General features: G+C 41.5%; 1 protein-coding gene and 1 pseudogene across 2 annotated transcripts in view; one reads left to right on the top strand and one right to left on the bottom strand.

Annotated features, from left to right (window-relative positions):
* The window catches only part of LOC102847977 (methylglutaconyl-CoA hydratase, mitochondrial-like), a 200,619-nt gene that overhangs the window by 116,289 nt on the left and 75,329 nt on the right, over window positions 1-9,001 (bottom strand). The window lies entirely within an intron of this gene.
* Window positions 538-1,715, top strand: LOC102843518 (annotated as a pseudogene). Its single transcript, XR_439017.1, has one exon. The product of XR_439017.1 is annotated as a serine/threonine kinase receptor associated protein pseudogene (transcript).

Consider the following 9,001-nt stretch of genomic DNA (forward strand, 5'->3'; position numbering starts at 1 on the left):
CTCTGTCATACCCTGGGCTATCCTCACCATCTTTGATATACTTGAGCCAATGATTGCTCCTGTCACTGTGTCACTCCATCTCTTTGGGGATCTTCCTCTCTTTTGCCGAACCTTTTCCAAACATTATGTCCCCTTCCAAAAGCCTCTCCTAGCAACATGTCCAAAGTTTATGAAACAAAGTTTTGTCATCTTTGCCTCCAAGGAGCACTCTGGCTGCACGTTCTCCAAACCATATCTGTTTGTTCTTTTGGCAGTTCATAGGATATTCAGTACTCTTCTCCACTCCACAGCTCAGTTAAAAGACATCAACTCGCTCCCTCCCTGCCCCTACCTCGGTGGCTGCCGCTGCCGCTCGCCCCTGAAGAACTCCCTGACCCCTCCCTAAACCCTTCCTGACCTCAGCCCCGCTGCTTGGGCCGCCTGTTTTCGGTTTCCCGGCCGGCCGGGTCCCAGTGCCTGGGCGGGGGCGCCGCAGCCAAGAAGGGAAGAGCCGCGACCCCCCAGCTCTGCAGCCAGATCGTTCCGTCGGCCGCTGCCATGGCACTGAGGCTGACCCCGCTCACCTGCTCGGGCCACACGCGGCCCGTGGTGGATCTGGCCTTCAGTGGCATCACGCCTTACGGCTATTTCTTAATCAGCGCTTGCAAAGATGGAAAACCTATGCTGCGCCAGGGAGATACTGGAGACTGGATTGGAACATTTTTGGGTCATAAGGGTGCTGTTTGGGGTGCAACATTGAATAAGGATGCCACCAAAGCAGCCACTGCAGCTGCAGATTTCACAGCCAAAGTGTGGGATGCTGTCTCAGGAGATGAAATGATGACCCTGGCTCATAAACATATTGTCAAGACTGTGGATTTCACTCAGGATAGTAATTATTTGTTAACTGGGGGACAAGATAAACTGTTACGCATCTATGAATTGAACAAACCTGAAGCAGAACCTAGGGAAATCAGTGGTCACACTTCTGGTATAAAAAAGGCTCTGTGGTGCAGTGAGGATAAACAGATTCTTTCAGCTGATGATAAAACTGTCCGCCTTTGGGATCAGGCTACTATGACAGAAGTGAAATCTCGAACTTTTAATATGTCTGTTAGCAGTATGGAATATATTCCTGAGGGAGAGGTCTTGGTAATAACCTATGGACGATCTATTGCATTTCATAGTGCAGTAAGTTTGGAGCCAATTAAGTCTTTTGAAGCTCCTGCAACCATCAATTCTGCATCTCTTCATCCTGAAAAAGAATTTCTTGTTGCAGGTGGTGAAGATTTTAAACTTTATAAGTATGATTATAATAGTGGAGAAGAACTAGAATCCTACAAAGGGCATTTTGGTCCTATTCACTGTGTGAGATTTAGTCCTGATAGAGAACTCTATGCCAGTGGTTCTGAAGATGGAACATTGAGACTATGGCAAACTGTTGTAGGAAAAACATATGGCCTTTGGAAATGTGTGCTTCCTGAAGAAGATAGTGGTGAGCTGGCAAAACCCAAGATCAGTTTTCAGAAACAACAGAAGAAGAACTAGAGGAAATTGCTTCAAAGAATTCAGATTCCATCTATAGTTCTACTCCTGAAGTCAAAGCCTGAGCATCAGGCATATGCCACAGAGAATATACAACCTATGGACTAAACAAGCAGAGAGAAAGCATCAGCCTACCGGGGTTACTCTCTGCTTAAGGCAAGTGTGCGCAGTAAATAAAGGGGAATATGCATTAGCTCCAGCACTGGAACTAACTTGGTATTACCTGTAAGTGAAAACCCAAAAGTATCACAAGAAGGCAGGTGGATTCATGCTCTTGTAGTACGACAGCCTACTGTCCTTAAGAATGAATATGTGCAAGCCAACATCCAATTCCTCTTATTACAATTAGTTTTCTTGTAGCTGTTTATGTTATTATGAAGAAAAAAAATATAATGGCCTATTTTTCTGACTTTTCCCTTAAAGCAGAGAGACTTGCTTTACTTATAAAGAAGAGGGGATATACATTATAAAGTAATTGGTTTAATTTCTTTTTCATTGTACACTGCTTCTGAACATCAGCTAATTGTTTTTAGTTGTCTAAATAAATTGGCTCTAAAACAAAAAAAAAACAACAAAAAAAAAGACATCAACTCTTCTTCAGTTTTCCTTAGTTACTGTCCAGCTCTCAGATGCATAACAAGTGATGAGAAAGACTATGACATGAATCAGGTGCACCTTACTCTTCCAAATGATATCACTGTTCCTCAATAATATGGAAAGGTCCCTGACTACAGACGTTGCTTCAGAATACCTAACTGCTGCTACCAAGGGGTGTTGATTGTAGATCCAAGTAAGGTGAAATCACTGACAGTTTCAATCTTTCCTTCATCTATCATGATGTTAAAGTTCAGTGGTGAGAATGAGATTACTTGGAAGGAAAACCAAACAAACTCAAACTCACTGTGGTCAAGTTGATTCATAGTGATCCTCCACTAGGTTTCTGAGGTACTATATCTTAACAGGAAGAGACCATTCATCTTTCTCACTTATAGCAACTAGTGCATTTGAATCACTGGAGATACACAGCCTTTTGGTTAACAGTAAAATAAAGTAGGGGCTACACTAGCCGAGTCCTTTATATGTGATGTTGTTATTGTGTACCATCAAGTCAGAATGGAGCCTCCAGTGGATAATCAAAGGAAGTTTATCACATGGGAGAAGATAGTCCATGCTTCTCCAGCAGAGCATCTGGTGAGTTTGAACTATGTGACTTTGGGATTGTAGCACAGCTTCTTGTTACTAGGCCACCAGAGCTTCCTTGGGTTATATGTGATAAGATCCCATAATTTACCTTCTGATTCAGAAAAAAGTCCTAATGTGGCATTTGTAAGAATCAATTTTATTACATTTTTCAGTAGTTAAATTTTCTCTTCTTGAGAAGGTATCTGAAAAGGAATGAAATATCAATCCATATAAGTGTTAAAAAGAAAAGTATTGAAACAAAATTAGATCATTGGACACAGACTACTAACTGGTGTATTCAAAATCTTCCATAGCAATGATTTATTTTTTCCTTTTTAAATATATTCATTATTAAAGAAGAGATAGCAAAAACTGTCTTTATTATGGTAGACTTGGCAATATTTCCTGATAGTGTTGTATTTTTGCACTATATAGTTTAAGGCTATTTCTAAAAGCATAGATGTTTGAGAATATAGTTACCTGTGGAAATAAACTTTTTATCATTATACAGTGATCCACTTTATAGTTAGGGACCTCTCCAAAGTGCTGAAGAGCAATGGTGTCTCTCTGGAGACTAAGGCGCGTCTGATACAGGCCATGGTTTTTGCAATCACTTGTTATGCATCAGAGAGTTGGGCAATGACCAAGAAGGATAGAAGGAGAATTGATGCCCTTGAGCTGTGGTGCTGGAGAAGAGTATTGAGAATACCATGGGCTGCTAGGAAAACAAACAGATTTGTCCTGGAAAGGGTTAGACCGGGTGGCTCCTTGGAGGCAAGGATTCTGAGGCTCCGTCTAACTTACTTTGGACATGTTGTGAGGAGAGACCAGTCCTTAGAGAGGGACATCATGCTTGGAAGGGTGGAGGGACAGCACAGGAGAGGAAGGCCCTCTATGAGGTGGATTGATTCAGTGACTGGGATAATTGGGATGGGAGTGTCAGAGACAGTGCGACTGGCACAGGACAGAGCGGAGTTTAGGGCTGTTGTACATAGGGTCGCTATGAGTCGCAGGCGACTCGACGGCACATAACAACAACAACACAGGTAATATAGTTTCACATGAATGTCTCTTTTACTATTATCTTTATATGGCTTCAAATATTGGTAATAATATCAGGATCAGTATAATAACCTTTCTAGTAGTTAGCATTCACCTCTTAGAGTCTCTTCTAACATCTGTTTCGACTTTTTTCTTTCTCCTCTTTTTTGTAATGACTTTTTGTTCTCTTCATGGATGATATCCCTGATATCATCCCTCAACTCATTTGTTCTTCAATTATTCATGTTCAATGCCTCAAACCTATTCTTAAGATGATCACAAAATTCAGATGGAATTGATTCAAGCTCATATCTTGGTTCCTCTGGACTTACTTTAATTTTCTTCAGCCTCAATTTGAATTTGAATATGAGTAAATGATTATTTAAAACATAGCCTAGTTTTGACTGTCAATATTGAGATTTTCCAACAATTTCTTCCACAAATGGACCCATCAGGTGAGATACACATGTAAACTTGTCATTTGTGTCTTCTAAAAAAGGTATTTGCACTCCTCTTACAAGATGTGCTCATCTTGGGAGACCTGCTCGTCTCCAGAGATGCTGTTCTGGGGGACCTTACCTTCACTCTGCTGCAATAAACCAAGGCCTGTGTAGCATGGTCTACCCTGGAGCTTCTTCCAGTCACTGCTTCCCGAGTGTCTGCTAAATGCTGTGGCCAGACCCAAGCACACTCACACCCTGGTCGGCAAGAGCAACACTGCCTTCCAGGTTAAGGGGCTACAATTTGAGACTGTAATCTTGTCCACAGAATTTTACCACTGCCCCTTCTGCCTGGCCACCCCACTAGCTCATGATGCCTAGAGACTGCCTAGCTGCTGCCTCTCTTGTCCAGCTCCAGGAGCACCAAGTTCACAGGTACTGTGAGTGAAACACTGCTGTTCACATACATCACGAGGTATTCCTTAAGATCAAGTGGAAGAGGCCAGGTGGAGGTTCTGTTTCAGGAGGGCAACAGCATTCCTGCTACTGGTTGACCGTTCTTCCCAAGAAAGGAGCACTAATAAATAGGTCCCTCATAAGACACTGCCATACCCTGGGTGATTATATAGTTACAACAACCTAGTATCTACTAAGAAAAGAATCACAAACTGTCAAGAAAGTAGCAATCTGCATTGGTCACCATGAAAAAAACAAAAAGAATCACAAACTGTCAAGAAAGCAGCAATCTGCATTGGTCACCATGAAAAAACAAAACAAACTTTCTCCTAAAAAGACAGACCAAATGAGTACCCCAGATAGAGAGAATCCGAAGAAATATATTGATGTGGAGTTATTGGAACTGATACAAAAGAAGATGCAAATTATGGAAGGAACAACAGAAGTCATTAGGAGAGCAAATACTACAGAGACAGCAATTTAAAAAAAATATTGATGAGGAGCAACTTGAACAGCTAAGGAAGAAAATGGAAAAAAAAGGAAGAAAGGATTGATAGTAGAGATAAAGAGGTTCAAGACAGACAACAAAAGAAAACCATGAAAATAAAATCCAGAATATTGAGACAGAAATGGCAGAAGTGTCCAACATGATAGTGGGAGGGGAAAAAAAAAGCAGAACAGAAGAGATGAAACAGAGAATCAGTGAGGTAGAAGACAAGACCTTCACTGGAAACGTACAAGAAGAAAAATTGAGATGAGATATAAGGAAAATGAAGAAAACATTAAAATCATGTGGGATGACATCAAAAGGAACAACATAAGAATGATTGGGGATTCTAGAACATGAGAGTAACTGGGATGTATTGAAGATATTTGAGGAACAGGTACTAGAAGAAAACTTCCCTCCTATTTTAAAGAATGATAATATTCACATTCAAGAAGTTCAAGGAACATCAAATAGATGAGACTCAAAACATATCATAGTCAAATTCTCCAATTAAAAGATAAAGATAGAATACTAAAAGCAGCATGAGAAAAACAAAGAGTAAGAAACAAAGGGGAAAGTTCTGATTTCTCAGCAGAATCCATGAGATCTAGAAGAAATGGCATGGCATGTACAGAAAGTCGAAAAAAGCCCCAACAATTGCCAGCCAAGGATCCTATACCCAGGATAGCTGTCCAATAAATATGAAAGAGAAATTAAATCCTTTGCAGAAAAGAAGGAACTCAAGGAATTTGGAAAACAAGACCAAAACTACAAGAAATTTTAAGCTAAAACCTTCACACAGACTCCAGAGGAAACTGGATGGATCATAGTAACCAGAGACAACAAAAAGGAAATATGGGAAAAATAAAACCTGGCTTGAGAATAATCACACTTCATGTGAATGGGCTAAAAGCACCAATCAAGAGAAAAAGAGTACCAGAATAGATAAAAAGTAAAGCCCATAAATATGCTGCCTACAAGAGAAACATCTAAAAAACGGTGAGAAAGAAAAACTCAAAATCAATGCTGAAAAAAAAATTTATATATCAAGCAAACAGCAACCACAAAAAAGCAGGCGTGGCAACACTAATCTTTAATAAAATAGACTTCAGAATGAAAACCACCATACAATATAGGGAAAGGCCCGCCGCCAGCCAGAAGCCACCGCCAGCCAGGCGGGAAGAGCAACAGTCTGCCAGCCACTGAGGAACTCCAGAGGAGCAAACACCCTGTGACCCCAGAGGAGCAATGACTACTCGCCCTACATCCCATGACTGCGTGACCCCCAACACACAAGGTGCTGCTGCTTAAACCCCCAGCAGCGCCCAAGCCCTGCCCCCTACCTATTGGTGGTAGTGTCCAAGCCTTCTGTTCCTTTGCACCCCTAGTCCCTTGCTTTCTCCCCCTTCCTCTGCCCCCCACCTTGCAGCTCCACAACCAGGCATCTCAGCTCCAGCCACAGCCCTGTGACCTCAGGGGCACCACCACAGATTCAGACATCACCCGGAGCTATCAGCAGAGTTGCTGTGGAACTAATCTGGCAGGAGAAAGGCCTGTAGGATCCTGGCTGGGTTTACGGGGGCATTGTTGATTACCTGGGAGAGCACTTAAGGGCATGCCCACTAGTGGGGAATTTGGCCGAGCTCTCTTGGGCTACACCAACTGCCCAAAAAGAGCCAGCCAGCTGGCTCCTGTGGACTCTGCAGACCAGCCAGAGGCTAGTGGGTAGGTGGGAATTTGAACTTGACTTTTCAGATCCTGTCGGATTCAGGACTCTGCTGGAGCAACGGCTGTTGTGTAAGGGCACCTGCGTAAGAGGCACCAGGCAGGGAATACTGAGAAAACAATTGGGTAGGAAACGGAGAGCAGGAATTTAAGTAGGGGCCCCAATCGTGAGCACACTGAGACAGTAGAGGTTTGAGCAAGGTCCCTCAAGTGTTTGACCTGCCTTTGTGATCACCCCAACCCTTTGCCTGCCTCACCCCATTTGGCTCCACACCAGTGCCTACACATCTGGGCAATCAATTTACCTTTAATCGGGAGCACCTTGGCCTGTCTTACCAACAAGAGATTGCCCTAGCAGGCTCTGAACTGACATTTCTCTGAAGTCAGAAATTCAGAGAAACGCACAAGTTCGGTAGCTGTCCAACTGATCTGAAGAGCTTTGTCTTCACATCAAGAACATATTAATGTCTCAAAGACAGCAAACTATTACACACAATACACAAGAGCAAAGCAAGATGTTACTCACAAAGGGCGACACAGTATCAGTGGGTTCCCTGAAGTCAGAAAGTCTCATGGAACTTTCTGACACAGAATTTAAAAGAGGAGTGACTGAATATATCCAATGGATGAAAGACAAACTTGATGAATTACAGGATACTACAAGCAAAGACCAGGAGGAGCTCAAAAAACAATGCAGAACATTGCAGAGAAAACAAATGTGGCATTAGCGATACTGGAAAAACAAGAATCCACCATTCAAAATATAAGCTCCAGTGTTTCAGAGGCTGTGAACATGATGGAGGGACATATGAGCAGAGTTAATGAGATGGAACACAGAACCAGTGAAATTGAAGACAAAATTGTCACCACTGATCTGCTAGAGCAAAAAGCAGACTCAAAAAAGAAGGAAAAAGAAGAAAACCTCAGAATAATGTGGGACGCAATCAAGAAAAATAACATGCACATCATTGGAATACCAGAAAAGGAAGAAGCAAGTAAAGGCACTGAAAAAGTTGTGGAAGAATTACTAGAGGAAAACTTCCCAGGCATAATGAAGACTGAGAGAATATGTATTCAGGAAGCTCAGCGAACAGCATATACATTAGACCCCAAAAGAAAAACATCAAGGCATATCATAGTTAAATTTGCCAGAACCAAAGATAAGGAGAGAATCCTTAAAGCAGAAAGGGAGAAACAGAGGGAAACCTATAAGGGAGAACAGAAAAGATTAAGTGCCGATTTCTCAGCAGAAACCATGCAGGCAAGAAGAAAGTGGAAGGACATATATCAAACACTCAAAGAACACAACTGTCAACCAAGAATACTGTACCCAGCAAAATTATCCATCAAATATGAAGGACAGATCAAGATATTCCCAGAAAAACAGAACCTAAAAGAGTTTGCAAAAACAAGACCAGCATTGCAGGAGAAACTCAGAGATGTCCTTCTTACAGACATACCACAGAAAGCTCCATGGTCCAAAGTAACTAGCAACAACACCAAAAAGAACTCAACACAATGACAGCAATAAAACCTAGCCTCTCAAAAGTCACACTGAAAGTGAATGGTTTAAATTCATTGCTGAAAAGAAAGAGAGTAGCAGATTGGATAAAAAAAACAAAATCCATCAATATGTTGTCTACAAGAGACACACCTGAAAAATGAAGATAAAGGCAGGCTAAAAATAAAAGGTGGGGAAAACATACCAAGCAAATAGCAACCAGAAAAAAGCAGGAGTAGCCATATTAATCTCTGATAAAATAAATATCAATGTAAAAACCATCACAGAGGACAAGGACAGTCACTATATAATGCTGAAAGGGTCAAGAGAACAAGAGGACATAACAATAATAAATACCTATGCACCAAATGAAAGACAAGCAAAATACATAAAACAAACATTAACAAAACTGAAAAAGGAAATAGACAACACTACTATAATGCTCGGACACTTCAATACACCCCTCTCAAGAAAAGACAGAACCTCCAGAAAAAAACTCAACGGAGATACTGAAGAATTAAATCACACAATAAACCAACTTGAACTCACAGATCTTTATAGACTAATGCACCCCCAAAAACCACAGTATACCTTCTTCTCCAAAGTGCATGGAACATTCTCTAGAATACATCACATTCTAGGTCA

Source organism: Elephantulus edwardii, unplaced genomic scaffold (assembly GCF_000299155.1).
Source record: "Elephantulus edwardii isolate Elephantulus edwardi_28Jun2011 unplaced genomic scaffold, EleEdw1.0 scaffold00313, whole genome shotgun sequence".
NCBI lineage: Eukaryota > Metazoa > Chordata > Mammalia > Macroscelidea > Macroscelididae > Elephantulus > Elephantulus edwardii.